The sequence below is a fragment of the Macaca fascicularis genome, chromosome 3, assembly GCF_037993035.2.
Source record: "Macaca fascicularis isolate 582-1 chromosome 3, T2T-MFA8v1.1".
Taxonomy (NCBI): Eukaryota; Metazoa; Chordata; class Mammalia; order Primates; family Cercopithecidae; genus Macaca; species Macaca fascicularis.
Genome location: NC_088377.1, coordinates 91,199,821 through 91,216,576, shown reverse-complemented (window position 1 = coordinate 91,216,576; position 16,756 = coordinate 91,199,821). Strand labels below are relative to the sequence as shown.

Genomic DNA, 16,756 nt, shown 5'->3' with positions numbered 1-16,756 from the left:
CTTTAAGTCCCAGCTATCTTGGGTGGCTGCGTTAGTCTCGGTGGCTGGCTTCTCAGTTGTACTACACTGTGCATGAATGGGGCACACAGCTAAGAGTCTTGAGCTGAGATGGAACTGCAAAACCTTGTATAAGCATTGCATCCAAAGTAAAAAGTTTGTGGTTGATTTTCTCTTCTGATATTGTGCTTTTCTAGGATAAAAGAAATTGCATGCAATGATACTTTTAAGAGTGGGTATTTTCAATGCCATTTATCTGTGAGCTGTTGGAAAAGGCCTTAAAGTTGGCTCAGGGATTCCTCCATGCTATAGAATGTACTATATTGTGTATTTCTTTTCCTTTCTGTGATCTTTCTCACAGAAACATGCATTATAAGATTTTTTTCTTTCAAATTGCCATCCAGTTTGACTTGATTAGAATTTATGGCAGTGGAGTCGCTTTCAATGACAAAAGGATAAAGGACTAAATTGTCTGTCACCCCTTGAGACAGTGGTCTCTGCAGGTCAGCGTGGAGGTCATTGCAGGGCATTACGGGGACTGCACTTGGGGGTGACGCTGCCTGGCGCCCGTGCATCAGTGGAGGCCTTCATTATGGGATCACTGTCTTCATTACTTTATTTAAACGTCTCTCTCCAGGCTTCAGTACCTTGGGTATTTATAATATTTTGATTAACTATTCTGGAGCCAGTAATCAGTACCAAGAGCTTAAACCCAAGAGGGATTTAGTTAGGAGGTGATGAGGTAAATTCCCTAGAGAAATATATTTCTTTAAAATATGTATCATGCTTCTATATTTTTAGAAGTTTCTGTATTATATCAATTGAAAATGTATACCCCCTTTCACCAAAGAAAGTTTTGCTAAAGAAATATTAAAAGTATATTTTTTAAATCAACTAAATAATTTGAGTAATAGATTTATGCAAAAATAGTTATTTAAAAGAAATCTGTAGAAACCTGTATGTGTGGAAGTAAGTGAGATGCACAAAGTATTTGTCAAAAATCAGTTATGGTTTAATAGTCAAACAAGCCCTTGTCATGCTGCTGCATACTTGAGTGAAAAAAAAATGCATATTTGTATACACTTCTTACATTTAAGAAAGTCTAATGCACAGGGGTATTTTTAAAAAAATCAGTGAGAGGCTGTGTGCATTTGGACAATTTTAGTTTAGATTTTCCCCCCAGAAAAACACTGTAATGCTCCATTGATAAATAAATCCACTTTAAATAACATGAATGTGTAAGCTTTGAAATAAAAATAAATCCATATAGAGAGGCACTGGTGTTCAAATTTTTCACATTTGTTTGTGGAGCTGCTCATTTCTAAGTGCACTTCAATGGGGGGCAGTGCACAATATGTGCCAGAATCGTCAGTGGAGACCTTCCTCTGTGCCTGTCTTTGCTAGCTCTTCGCTATGCCTGGGGTGCTCAGGTCAGACCTCTGTTTAAAGCAGGAAGTTCAATATTGCAGTGTCCAAGGATACTCCATGGTAGCACATTAGCAAGTCAAAATACTGATATGGTTTTACTTTTTTCTCCCCTTTAATTTTGATTACTGTGATTCTTATATTTTGTTGTTGTCATTAAATTGTCCTAAAAACAACAGGAAATAAGGTATTAGAAATGAGATTAATCTGTACATCATCACTCCTTTAAATGATCCCATTTTCATCTCTTGAATGTCTTGGATGTTTCTGACTTAAAGGTTACATGGCATTACAGTGTTTTTGTAGTTCACCCAGCCCAGTTTATGTCATAATTAATAAATAGAGGTGCATTCCAGATTCAAGCTCCCAAGGCTCAGCCCTTAAGAAGATTGCTTTCGCTCTTAATTACCTGCTTTAATTATACAGCTAGCATTCCCGTTCTCAAGAATTGACCAAATACGTTTTTCTCCCACTTCAACGCTGAGATTTCACTTGACCGTTTCAAGTGGACCTTGTTTGTTATGAGACAGTCAACAGTTAATCTGTGACAGAATTGGCACTTTCTTTGATTGACGACCTTGCTGGTTTATATTTGGGGATTAATAATACATCAGACATTCACACATTAAAAAGAAAGTAAATGTGAAGAGGAAGGGTAGAAGGTTCAGTTCTGCTATTGGGCTGCCCTGATTATTCAGGCCTTCCCTGGGAATGCAGAGGCAATCGGAGAAGCAGGCACATTTGCCCAAATATGCACCTGGCTCCACTTAACATGTTTCTTGATTTTTTATGCTAAAGAAAAGGATAGCAAAGTGTTTATACCAAACTGGCACCCTGTCAGGGGGCAATCTGTATAAAGTTTCCCGCTGTCAGGTTAATAAATTTTTAAAAAATATCCAAAGGCAGAGGTAGCTAGAGAAAGCTCATAGTAACAGTTGCCATTCTCCAGCGGATGGGTTTCTCTTTAATATCAGCCTGGCTCTGGAATTTTCTTGTTTGTTGTCTTCCTGGGTTCTGTACTTAGCTGGCGTTTTTGTTCAGCTTTTCTTTTATTCATGCCATTTCAGTCTTACTTTTTAAATGTTTATCTTTTTAAATTTCAAATGTCTTTTCTTTGAGAGAGAAACAAGTGAGCATAATTTGTTTTAATTTTTTATATGGTATTTTGCAGTTGAACATATACTTTGTCATGCTATGACTCTGAATTAGCTTCTAAATCTATCAACACTAGACTTTTCTTTGGGAATACCTTCAAGTAATATTTATTCATAAAGGAGTATCTGTGCTTTGGCAATATAGGGGCTTCTGATGAGGTCGATTATTAAACATGTTGATCTGATTCTTAATCTTTTCAATGTAAACTTTCACCTCCTGATTGTCAAAGTCAGATTTCATAAAAATGAAACAAGGGTGGACTTGTTTGGAGACATCTCCTAGTCTATGCTGTGACACTTTATAAGCTATCAAAAATAGATTAAGCCCTTTTAGTGTGAATGCAGAGGTCAGAAAGAATAACACTGGATCTCTTGAGGCTAAAGAAAGTTTGTCATTCGCAGAGAAATGTAAATTAATTTTGTTTTATAAATATTCCAAGGTGATTTTTTAAAACTACCTAATCAAGATGCCTACTCCTGAGATCGCTTCTTAATAATTAACTTCTACTTTAAAAAATTTCCTAGTATGTTATATGAATGTCTATATTTTATTTGAGAATGGAAAAGAAAATCCATGCCCATGCCCAAACTTCTCTTACAGTTTTTCCTTGTTAAGTGATTTTAAGGTCTTACATGTAACAAGAATATATTGTGATTTTTTTAAAATTAAAAAATTAGCTACCTGGAACAACATAACTAATAGTCTAAGCAAGTGACTAATTATTGGAGGACCACACTGCCATTAAAACTATTTGAAAATATAAGGAAAAATAATCAGATTATAATTAGAGAAACTAAGTAATATAATTATACATGAACTAAATGCTTAAGAGATTTGCTGTACAAAAGACCATTTGAAAATGGGACTATATAATGAAATCTGCATTCACTAACATGGTTAAAAATGTTCTTAGTAAATAACCAAAATAAAACCTGTTAGTTTAGCTCATGAATGAAGTAGAATATGAAGGTATTTTTAGGATACTTATGATGTCCCAATGATAACCAACATGAAACAGTTTCACAATTTAATGAATACATGTATCCTGCATATATTGTTTGGCATTAAGTAGTTTTCTTAGTGTTTCATCTTTTCCTGTAAAATAATCAGTGTTTCTTGGGATTGACTGATGTACCTTCCAAATATTTTGTATTTCTTTAATTTAATCCTATTAATCAGAATAAAAGTATAATTATGACAGAAGTTTGTGAAAGCCAAGGAATTCATATTTAAAGACTGATATTAACACAATGTTTTAAAATAGCAATGCAAATTTATCCATTTTCTTACCACTTCCATACTTTATTTTTGTTTCCCTATATTTTCTTTCTTAGGCACTGTGAGTGCACAGTGAAATAAGTGTAATGCTATCTGTATAAAATATTTGTGTGTGTCTATGGTCTGCTTTTCTCCGTATTTTCTTCATACACATACAATGCTTCAAATTGTCTTACTGAATCTGTAGTATGTATGTATTTTCTCTATTGTAAAACTAGCAAAGTCTCATTTATAATAATAAGCCTTCTTTTAGTTCATGCTATCCATCCAACATTTAAATGCATTTCTCCTGTATATTTAAAAAACAGTTCCCTGATAAATGTATCAAAATTAATAGCTTACCAAAAAAGGGAAACTAATTATATTGTAGCATTGCTTCAGCCCTACTTGGGCTAGAATCCAAGTTCCAGTGTCTTCTTCGATGCTGCTATTTACTGAGCAGAAGAGACAAGAAGATTCCTCAGGATTTGTGCAGTTTAATTGAGTAAAGAAATCTGGGGGTTTTGGACAACTTGACTTGTAGAAAATATATGTATTTTTAAAGCATACCAACTTACCTAAGCTAGGGAAGACTCTGGGATCTAAAATATTGGGAACCTAAATATTTGTCTATTTCTGGGATAGACATATATCACAATATAAACATTTATCCTTTTCTTTTTTTAAGTCAAAAGCATTTATTCAATAGTTATTAAGCACAATTTTTGTTACACATTCCTTTAAGGATTCTATGTGCCTATATATCAAGGTACAGTGTGTGATTGGTGCACAATAAAGAAATCATATTTTAAACATTTACTGTTAAAGTAATATGGTATGATTAATCTCTTTTTGCAGTTCTTGATGACCACATATGTGGTTATTTGCCTTTTAATACCAATATGGCAACATTTATTTTTGCAAATTAATGATTTGGGGTGACCTCCTGCAGGAAGGAATCATCACTGTCAAAGCAGAGGAGAAGCTAAGGGGTTAATATTATTTAAAAATGCAAATATTTGAAGCTGTTTTAAAAGTATGAAAAATTATTGTACGTGACTTTTTGCTCAAATCGACCCAGGGTAAAGGAGAATAAAAAGTCGAATGGAAACCCACATGTTCCTCTATTTAAAAATGTATACACATGGAAGTAATGTGGGGAGTGAAATGCACTTCATCAAAACTGGCATTTTTTTCAATATACCTACTTCGTTTCCCAAAATACTGCAAGATAGAAATGTGTCAGAAAGGACACATGCTATTTGCAAAAGGAGAAGCATACAAGAAATATTGCATCAAGCTCCTATTTCAATGGTTCCATTTAACTAAATCCATACACTGTTCTATAATCTACGAACACGTACATATCCAGAACAAGGATCCTCTCAATTATGAGGGAAAACTTTCACAAACTTTTGAGAGGAACATATGTCACTGTTTTAAGTGTTGATTGGCTCATTTTATTCTGGTTCCTAAGGTGAAGGCAGGTTTTAGTCTTAAGCCTTACCCAAGAAGTTGCTCAAATTTTCAGGTAGACTAGTCTATTTCTTTGCTCTAGTTTAAATCTTTACTTCTCCCATTAATTGCATCCTGTATTCATGGTAGTTTTCTAATAAGCCAACTGGAATCTGCAGGCCATCAGAAAAGTGTTAAAAATTATGCCTCATGTTTTAAAAGGAATTAATATCTACAGCTGCCTGCTTACAAAAAAAGAGCTGGTCACCTTGGAGATTGCTGATGGCATGGAGGTGGTTGCAGTAGCTTAGAATGGTGGCTACACGTCTTGTCATCTGTAGTGTATCAATATGTTTTTATAATGATACAATAACCTGAACCCTGTAACGGTTTATGGTCCTTTTGAGAATTCTTATGGATTCTTAGAGTGACGGAGGTCTGAGAAAAGATCTTGAAAGCTTTCACAAAATCTGGCTGGGTGACAGAAAGCTAGCAGGACTGTGATTTAGCTGCTAAGAAATCCTATTGACCAGGAACATCATTAAACTTTTAAGTTAAAACTAAAACCACAAAACAAATGGTAGATACAAAGGGTAAGGGGTACCCAAAGTGGCGGTGAAATTAAAACGTGCTGAAGATTCTTAAAAATAAAAGGCAAAATGCAGCAAGCCCATTGTTGATCTTGATCTCCTACTTAGAAATAAGCATTTTTAAATACACCTTTCTGAATATTGCAGTGTGTGTCGGAAATCTGTATTTGTGCATCTCCTTTATGGAATCTGTCAGAACTGATTGTTGCTCTTTCATTTTCTCTGGCTATTTTTAGTCAATGATAAATAAAGAACTTGAATTTTGAATCTGGCACCAGTGAGATATAGAACCAGAAACAGCAGGAAATAACCATGATGAGTAACTTCACATCAGTATCTGCATGGAGATCTCAGTCCTCTTAACATTTGTAATACTGCTAATTTCTATGGGCTTTTTAAAATACTTCCACATGAGCTCTCAAAACCCATAAAAGTGTGGCATGTAAAGTAAATTGTTTGTCACTTGCCGACGACCTGCCATATTTATTGTCAAGAGAAATGGACATTAGTTGGAAAAGCAGTTGTTAAAGGCCAAACAATTTTTAAAGATGGCAAAGATGCGCGAGGGTTTTCCTTTTTCTAACAATGAGCCACCCCTTCAGACATCAAAAGACAAGATAATAAGACACTTCAAGCACAATTCAAGATTATATTCAACATCTAAAGGCTCATCTCTTGTCAGTTTGCATTTACTCTCCCAGGGATGTGATGCTTCTATCATCTTTCTGTCAAGAGGAGTCTGGCAGAAGAAGCGAGGGCTCTTATTTCACACACTTAGGGTTTTTTATCAAATAGCCCACACTCGTTGTGATTCAGCCAAAATGGGGGGATAATTTGAAGAAGGTCATGCACAAGTACAAAAATCTCATATTGATTTGTGTGATTAGAAGGCATTAAAATTGCACGTTTATGTTAGTTGCTGAGATGTTTTGTCAGTTTATTTGGTAATACACTTTTGCAGCCTAGGAAAAAAAAATGACTTAAAATTTAAAAATAGATGGCTGAAAGCTGACATGGTTTGTTTTAATGTGGCTGTGTCTGAACATTTAGCAAGTGAACATAAAAATAATGTAAAGCTTTTAGTTTAACAATATTTGAAATTAGCTTATATAATGAAATACTTCATGCAATGTAAAAGCAAAATAGCACAACTGTGCGTATCAGGTGAAACAAATATATATGTGAATTTTTTTAAAATACTTTAAAAATTGATTTCATATCTTTAATATATAGATAAAACGTGATGACATTTTCAATATAAATTTAATTATGAAGCTGTTTTACAATGGTTATCAAGTTTTTAACATTTTGCACTCTTTGAAATTACAGTGTCATTATATTTGTCATTTTATGCCATTCTTAGTATATATGCCCTTTTCCAGAGAGGGTACTAAAGAATAAATAAAAGGGTTTTTATTATTATTATTATTCTCTGTCAAAATTCATCACATTTCCTTCTTTGTTCTCTGACAGTCACAAAGCCATACAAAGAAACATTCCATTTTGGTGGGGGCATGTTTATAGAAGTTAGAAGAACAATCTTTTCCTCTCAAAATAAAACAATTGATGAAAATAAAACCATGATATCCTGGGATCATTTCTATATTGAATCTTTGAAATTACTTTTCCTAGGAATTTTCATCAAGTCGCTGTTGTCTCCACTTCTTATATTTTTCTCCTTTGCCGTGAAGTGTTTTGAAACTGGATTTCTTACTTTTGCGCCACTTTCAAAACAGAGGAGGGGTACATATATATCGTATAGTTACAGTGTAGAGTAGAAGTGAAAACCCATAATTTGCCCTATTTATTGTATGAGTTTTTTCTATTCAATACAGTTTATGCATTCAACATGGAACAGTGAATTAATCCATTCAATAAATGTTTATTGAGCACCTGCTCTGTGGCAGGGGCGGTGCTGTCTCCTGAGGACTCAGTAGAGAAGACACCAGATAGAATTGATCACCTAGCTTGCCCACGTGAGGGATACTGAAGATGCAAAACTGAACAAGACATGGGGACCCCACCCTGAAATGGCCCACAATCAGCATCACACATTGACATTCTATTTTACTTGATCATTTCTGGTACCTTTTTAGGCAATTTTAAGTCTTCAAAACCACGCTTTTCAAAAGTTGTCTGTTGGTTAGAAGCCCCAACATTTGAGAAAAAAACTATGATCTCCAAAAAGTAGGGAAGAAGAAAGGAACATTAAGTGGTTTGTGACAAATGACATTCGCAATGTTTTCATCACAGGGTTTGGTGCATATGCCGCGGAACACAATTGCTCTTCTTTAGGGATTGTCTCTTAATCATGTCCAAAGGGAGGATGAATTAGATTATTTCTTCCTCCCTGTCTTTTCTGCCTTCATTCTCCTCCCAAAATTCTTATTTGTCTTATATAATTTTTATTTTTTTATTTTTTTATTTTTATTTACTTATGTTTTTACATATGTTCTATCGGGGGCCAATTCCTTTTATTTTATTTTATTTTATTTTATTTTATTTATTTATTTTTTTTTTGAGACAAGATCTTGCTCTGTCACCCAGGCTGGAGTACAGTGGTATGATCATGGCTGCAGCCTCAACCTCCTGGCCTCAAGTGATCCTCCTGCCTCAGCCTCCTGAGTAGCTGGGACTACAGGCGTACACCATCACACTCAGCTAATTTTTTTTTTTCAACTTGCAAGAGGCGGGTCTCACTTTGTTGCTTAGGCTGGTCTTGAACTCCTGGCCTCAAGCTATCCTCCCACCTTGGTCTCTCAAACTGTTGGGATTACAGGTATGAGTTACCGCACCTGGTCATTGTCTTACACTATAAAGTAGGGCTTCAAGGCTCTGGAGTCAGGTTGTGTGGGCTTGAGTCTGGCTCTGCCACTTGTTCACTGGCTGGGTAAAGTAATAACATGTTGACACTTCAGCTTCCCCATCTCTGCATGGAAGTATTGCTGGTACGCCACAGGACAATCTTGAGCTTGAAGTGAAATGACACATGTAAAAGCCTATAGAGTACCTGGAATGTAACCGGAGCTCAATGAATGTCACACTTAGTTAAGAGTTGAAAACGTACTTGCTATGTTTAGAAAGAATCTGATTAATTTTGGGCAGCAGGTACCATAAAACCAAAATTGTGGCCTTTGGAAGTAGCCACGCTTCTCCATAAGGAAACATCAGTCCCCAAGGGTCCTCCTGATCAAAGAAAGGTTCAGGGGATCTTTGCTTCCTAATGGCAACACCCTTTCCTTCTCCAGTCTCTGCTTTCTTTTCAAGTCCATTCAGGAAAGAATTCAGACTCATAAATGGATTGTAAGCAGGTTCTAGAGGGAACGATAGTTCACTCTCTTCATTCTGGAGAGTACATAAGTGAGGTGGTGAGCAAGGATGGAACAGGGCAGTTACACATCTATCTCACTCTTCTCTGAATTTAAAATGTTGGAAGGTGTGATTCTTTCAAATAATAGCGTTTTTAAAAATAATGTTGGCCTTGAGAAGTGCTATGAAGCCAGATGTCTGTGGGCAGCAGCAAATGCCTCTCCTTTGCGGTGTGGTCAGATACCCCGGGGGCAGTCTGTCTTTGGGTGGAGTTCCTCCCAGGGGCGTCAGCTGTTCCTCCCTCCCTCCAAGGGAATTTGTCAGCTCCAGGCCAAGCACTTCTATCTCTCTGCCTTGACCATACTGTTGCCCATGTTGGGAACAGAGCATTTGTTTCTAGTTAAATGCCCAGAGATCTTTCATAGGATGCTTTTGTGAGCAAATCAGGGTGAACTACAGAAAATTTCAGAGAGAGAGAAACATTCCATTGAAGTCATGTGACAATTTTAGAAAAATGGTACTGCAGAAGGATGGTAACCTGGGTTCGAATCACCACCCTTGACCTAGGCACAAGGCTATGAGCTTATGCCTCCGTTTCCTCTTCTGAAACGTGAGTGTTAAAATACCTATCTGATGGGATGTTGAAGATTATGTCAAGGAAGGCAAATAAGATGCCTGCACATGGTGGTGTTTAATAATGAGAGCCCCTTCCCCTCACTTCTTAGCCCAATGCATATCTTTCCAAGGTCTGAGAAGTGACTTAGTCTGATGGGAGTTCTCTTGGGAGTGTGGATCGGAGATTAATGATCAGCAGGGGCTCTGAACGTTAAGATCTGTTTTCTCAACATAGCTTCTCCATGAAAGCCAAAACTCAAGCTAGACGTGGAGAGAGTAACCTTTGCTCCAGAAACAAAGGATTTGACTAGATTGTGGGTCTTCTCTGTCCCAGCAGAGAGCTCGTTTTTGCCCCTAAACGGAAGCGCTTCTCTCAAAAAGTTAGTTTTGTGTTAGGTATGGGAACATGCCTTCAACTAGAAATCCATGGAGTCCTCATTCCTTAAGGAATTTTCATAGCCAATGTTTAATTGGAATTTTCAAATCTTCAAGAATGAACCCTTTTCATATATTTTTCAAAAGGAACAAGCCAAAAATAAGATGGCAACCTCAAAAAAATCTATTAGTGCCACACTCCCAAGGGTTTGAACATGCCGTGAATATTTAAGTAGCTTAAATTGACATTTGGAGCCATAATTGGGAGGAAACATGTTATAACCTTTGTTGGGGATATTTACACATTTTGGTTGAGATCCGTAAAACCTACTTCCTCTTATATACACCAAAGTTGTCAGGATCAGTAAAGGAACATCTTTCTGTTATTGTTGTTGTTGCCATGGCAACCCCACACTTTTTTAATTACATATTCATACCCTATGCTCATTTCTTAGAAATCATTGGCACTTCTAAAACCACTCATTTAACATGTGTCGATCAATGTCAATAAATATATTGCGAAATTAAAAAATATTAAATCATACTTTCAGATTGAATTAATGTACACGTTTGTGTTAATGTTAAGTAGAAGAGACAAACTCTCTTTTAAGCCAGTGGCAATGACCATCCCTTTCATATAATGTGACAGTTTTGACTTTCTTCACTGAATTTATAGCTGTATCGCCCCTTAGATGTCCCAGATGTTATTACTGTTCCCTCTGTGGTTTTGTCATTGGGTAACCAAACTTAAATTTATCTACACTTGGCTGCACCCCTGAGCAGTGTCAGCGTAGAAAGGATGATGTTGGGAAAACAAATACAAGGTTGGGCTACATTGTACATAGGAATGAAAATCCACATCTTCATTCTATGGCATGAATTGGGTCCAGCCTTCTTTACTGAGCCTCTCACCCAGCTCTGACCTGCCTTTCCACACCATTCATTTCCAGCCACCACCTAGAGTGCACTCTGCAACTAAATCTTCCAATTTTTCATATTTTTATTAAAGTTAAGTGTATTCTTTTTTTTTTTTTTTTTTTTTTTGAGTCAGAGTTTCACTCCTGTTGCCCAGGCTGGAGTGCAATGGCACGATCTTGGCTCACTGCAACCTCCACCTCCTGGTTCAAGCAATACTCCTGCCTCAGCCTCCCGAGTAACTGGAATTACAGCCGCCTGCCACCACACCCAGCTAATTTTTGTATTTTTAGTAGAGACAGGGTTTCACCATGTTGACCTGGCTAGTCTTGAACTCCTGACCTCAGGTGATCGGCCTCCCAAAGTGCTGGGATTACAGGCGCGAGTCACCGTGCCAGGCTGTGTATTCTTTTCTTAATCAGTCCTGACTAAAAGTCAGCACTTAAAGAGAAGAATTGCTTTTTCTAGGCAAGAATTTTTTTTTTTTTTGTACAGATTTCTCTTTTATGTTCCATGGTGGTTCAAACATCTTTCTTCCTTGGAGTCCTTGAAACTTTTACGGTCTTTGACATCCCTGAGAATTTGCAGGTTGCGGGATTAGGGTGGTGAAAGGGGAGATGTTGGTCAAAGGGTAGAAAGTTTCAGTCAGGAGGAATATGTTTTAGGGACTATAGTTATTAATAGCATGGTAACTGTAGTTAATAATCATGTATTGTATATTTCAAAATTCTCAAAGGAGTATATTTTAAATGTTTGCACCACAAAGAAATAAGTATGTGGTATGATGGATGCCTTCATTAGCTTGATTTAATCATCCCAAAATGTACACATGTAACAAAACATCACACTGTATTTCATAAATATATACAGTTATTATTAGTCAATTACAAAATTTTAAAACAAAATCGTAGCTTACCTTTTTAATTAAAAATATTAAAATAGTCTTCCTCTTTCTAACACTTTCTTTACAATAATTTGCCCATGAAAATGGTAATAGTTTTACACTATCTTTTGGAAGGATACCTTATTTTTTGGTCTTCTGATCCTCCAGAGATGCATTTTTTTTCCTATCAGCTATCAGCCTTTATGAAAAAATCTACAGAATCTACAAAGCATTACATTGTTAGCTAATAACACTTCAATTTCAATTAAGTGAAAGGGCCAGGTGCAAATAACCATTTAATATCTTGACGTGCTCTTTAAGTCGCTTATAATGAATTTATTGAGAGGTTAATTTATTCAAAAATTAACACTTATTCAGTGTGTCCCCATTTGCTCTTCCTCCTTTCTTGTGGTCAAAATATTCTGGCTAAGCTTTTTGATTTCCAACATTACAATGAATCTTGCCTTCCCCTGCTTTCCAACTACTTTCTCATTTTTTACAGCCTCTTTTGCAGTCATTTCCAGTGTTTGCCTAGTATTATCATGACTTGTGCATTTGTCTGCCTCCTTGCTGGATAGCTAGCCCCTAGAGGACAGATAATAGATCTTGCATATATTAAGTGCCAGATAAATGTTTTTTGAATTGAACTGCTTCTGAATTGGATGTTTCTGGACATCATCCACACTTGGCCAATATTTACTGAATATTAAGGGAAAATAGACTCTATCCACAGGAGTCTACTATCCTATCTAGGGACAGAGGTATGTGTGTGTATATATATATATATATATACACACACACACACACACACACACATATATTTATATATGTATGCATGTGCATATATATACACACACACATACAGTGATGTGTCACTTAATGACAAGAATGCATTCTGAGAAATGTGTTGTTAGGCAATTTCATCATTGTGCAAATGTCATAGAGTGTACTTACATAAATCTAGATGGTGGAGCCTACTATACACTTAGGCTTGTATGGTACAGCCTATTGCTCCTAGAGAAAATGTACAATACAAAATAAGATATAATCTTATGGGACCATCATGATATATGCAGTCTGTTGTTGACCAAAACATTGTTCTGTGGTGTAAACTGTATATATCAACAAATATTAATAACAAAACAAAGATAAAGTGCTTTTTCACATATCCAACAAATATTTATTGAGCACCTTTGTGCTAAGTATTGGACTAGGTGCTGAGAATATGGTGAGAAGTTAGGCAGAATTGGTCCCTCTTCTCGTAGACTTCATAGGAAACTCAAAGGAAACTCAAATCCTAAGCAATGATTATCCAGAAATTTAATAATTTGTCATTGTGAGAATTGTTCTGAAAGAGAAGTACCAGAAGCTAGAGAGATGAATAATGAAAGCTCATGACTTTGTTGGTAGCATCGGCTGCTGTAGTGGACACTGGGTGGACAATATGTAGATGTGACTTTGGCAAATGACTCCTCTCCTATTGGATACAGTCTTGGTGGGACGATCAGTCAAGACGCTCCGTATTCCCCTAGACAAAGAGATGTTACATGGCCCAAAGTAGACAACAAGGTGCTTTTTCCTGAGACGCTAATTCTTGAACTGAGGGATCCAAAGACTGAAAAGCCATGAGGCTGTGTCTAGCTGGTTGTTCCCCTAGAAAATGTCCCCTGATTTTTACCACTTTGATTCCTGGAAGAGTCTTGGTTACTATCTCTTCAGAGAAAACTAGATCTGTAGCTTTTTCCGTGAATTCTGTGATCCATACTAAACTCTTCCAACAAATTCTTTTCTCTCTTTCCAGTTTTTGCTTTAGTAAGCCAGGGTAGTTTTGTGTTACTTGGAGCTGGAGAACCTCTGTACTGGCGAACCCCTGTACTGGTATGTTCATGACCTCCAGACTTCATTTAGATAAGACATTTTTCTAAAACTGATATTTCAAGGTTAGAACAGAGAAGGCATCCCAGGGAGGGCAAACATCATGGACAAAAATACAGAGTGAAAAGAGTTATCTCCAGCTGTAATTACCTAAAGGGAAGTAGAGAATTAGGGCTTCCTTGTGGGAAAAGGGGTAGGACCAGGAAGAGTGTTAATGAGAAATACTGAAATCCACCTTCTGAATGAGCAAAACTGGGAAAGCTGGAGCAAAACTAGATAGGCTCAAAATTCTGGAGCTGCCTCTCATTCCCCATGCTTAGCCTGAGACACGGTGGGAGCACCTTCCACCAGCTCTCTGCGGCCTCTGCTAATGTGTTATTTGAAGTACAGTCTATTTTTAAAGTACGGATACTCTAGTTACAATTATAGGGTTGCTCCCATTATTTTTTGCTGCACTAAAATCCATTCCAGAACACAGAGGTTTACATAATGATAACATTCATTTTGCTTACAAATCTTCAATTTTGGCAGGCCTGGTAGAGACAGTGCATTTCTGTCCGACTTAGTGTCAGCTGTGGCAGGTTTTGGGTGGAGGGCTAGAATCGTCTGACGGCTTGTTCTCACATGAGTCTTGTGATTGATCTCCCCGGTGGCTGGATGTACCTGGGCTTCTTCACAATGTGGTGGCTGGGTTCAAGCATGGAGAGACAGGGGAGAGGGAAGGGAAGAGGCACTGCATTGACTCTGGTTTTCATAAACTAGACTTTTCTAACCTAGCCTTGGAAGTCAACAGCATCATTTCCACCACTGTCTACTTATTAGAGAGTCAAGTCATGAAGGCTGTTCCATATTTGAGAAGAGGGGAATTAAACTCTACTTTTGATGAGTATCAACAAATTAATGGACAAGTTTTACAATCACCACAAAAGTAACATTACTTCTACATGTCTATTTCTTTTCTCTCTCATAAACTTAAAAAAAAAGCACTTTGGAGACAGTATCTTCCCATTAGTGAAGAGATATTTGAATGGATCAGAAGATCTTGTTTGAAGCAGGGTTAAATGGGAGATAATGTCTGCAACATTTAGTGAGCATAGCTCACTATCTTATAGATACTTGCATGTTTAGTTCTCCTGAGGGTTACCTTTTTTAGCACTTTTATTTTCCTCACAGACATTAAGAGCTTTAGTTTAAATTCTGGAATCTAGGTTTTTACTCAATAAGCATATAAAAAATGAAGTCTATCTTAGGGCGTCAGGATCAGAGGGCAGATGGAATCTAGAAGTCCACTATGTCACACTTATGATAGAACTTTAGTTATAGCAAATGAAAATAGATTTCCCAAATCTAACATATTAAGCTCAATACATTTCTCTTTGGTAATAACAGACAGAAATTTCCGTTATAATAAACCATTTCCGAGCCTTTATGTCTACCACTAGACATTCTAAAAAACGATAGGCTGAGAAAAAACAAGTTGGTGTGTTTGAAGATATTTCATGTAATTGTTGTTTATAAGAAGATCATTTACATTACAATTTTCTGTAAGTATTTTTAAATTAAACAAATTCTATGTTTTAGGATATTTTTAACCTCAGGGTTTTTTTGTTTTTTTGTTTTTTTTGTTTTTTTCTGGTTTTATCTAAGAGACTCCCTCTTCAAGTGTCTTGAATTCTTGTAGAAGTTGATGCCACATTTCCTCATGTGTGATAATTTCTATCAAGAAGTCTCAGCACAGGAAAGGATAAGTATTCTTGGTGCTTTAGATAGAAGGATATACAAATAATTTCTGCTCTGTTGATGAAAGTGGGTGGGGTGGGGCAAAAGATTCCATTAAGACTCAATTATCTGTAGTTATTCTAAGTATGGACTCGGTAAACTAAAATGTGCTTAATTGCTATGTGTTGTTCAAATAGTGGCCAGACTAAGAAGTTTTTATTAACAGAAAAAGTCATGAACTTAATTCTGAATTCTTTTCACTATTCTAAGAATTCCAGCCCGGAATCTTGTTTTCCTGAATCAATACCCTCCAGCCCTCCAGTCCCCCCGGGGATACATGGAAAGCCAAGATGGAACCCAGTTGGATGCCAGCCTTCACAAACAGTACAGCCAGGGATGTTCCCAAGTGGGGAGGTGGGTTGGGTACCAGAACATGTTAAGCTCAGTACTTGTAACCACTCTCTGTAGATCATGGTGTGTGGCGCAAAGATGCAATATGAAATGCCAGTCTGCAGAACTTTTCACAAAAGCTCTTTCCTTAAAGCCCAATTATAAAAATTTCATAATAAACTAGATATCCAAGTGCATCTACACACTCGGCTTTACTGTTTCCAGATGTTCTTTAATAGTGATAATGATAACGATTGCATAGACTAGCATTTTTGAAGTATTGTCATTTACAGAAACTCCATGAGGCAGATATTTACCAGGATTTGGCCATTAGACCTTAGGTAATATAGAGTTGATACCATTAGGAGCATTGTTGCCCTCTACTACTTAAAGACTTATGGTGGTTTCCTGTTCATCTCAGAATAAATTTCAAACACCCACAGCATCCCCTCCATGTTCCAGATGACGTGTAAAAATCTACAACCTAATGATATAACTATGCTGTGATAATCTATAACCATGTGGTAATAAAATGGGTTTGTGGTTTGCTTTTTTCATATTTAGTTTGTATTGAAACTATAACAGTGGACATTTTTTCTATGCAGACATATTTTATAGCAATAGCTTAAATGATGTGAAGTATTTTGCTCATATGGGCATGCCATCATTTATTAAATTAAACTCCTGTTATTGGACAGTTAGATTGTTTCCAATGTTTAAAATTGAATATTTGTAGATAAAACTATTTTTTCATCTTTAATCATTTTCTTAGGACAAATTAATAGAAGTAGAATTA

General features: G+C 36.5%; 1 protein-coding gene across 10 annotated transcripts in view; it reads left to right on the top strand.

Moving 5' to 3' along the window:
* Positions 1-16,756, top strand: part of POU6F2 (POU class 6 homeobox 2) — a 496,562-nt gene that overhangs the window by 103,040 nt on the left and 376,766 nt on the right. The gene's annotated exons all lie outside the window — the stretch shown is intronic.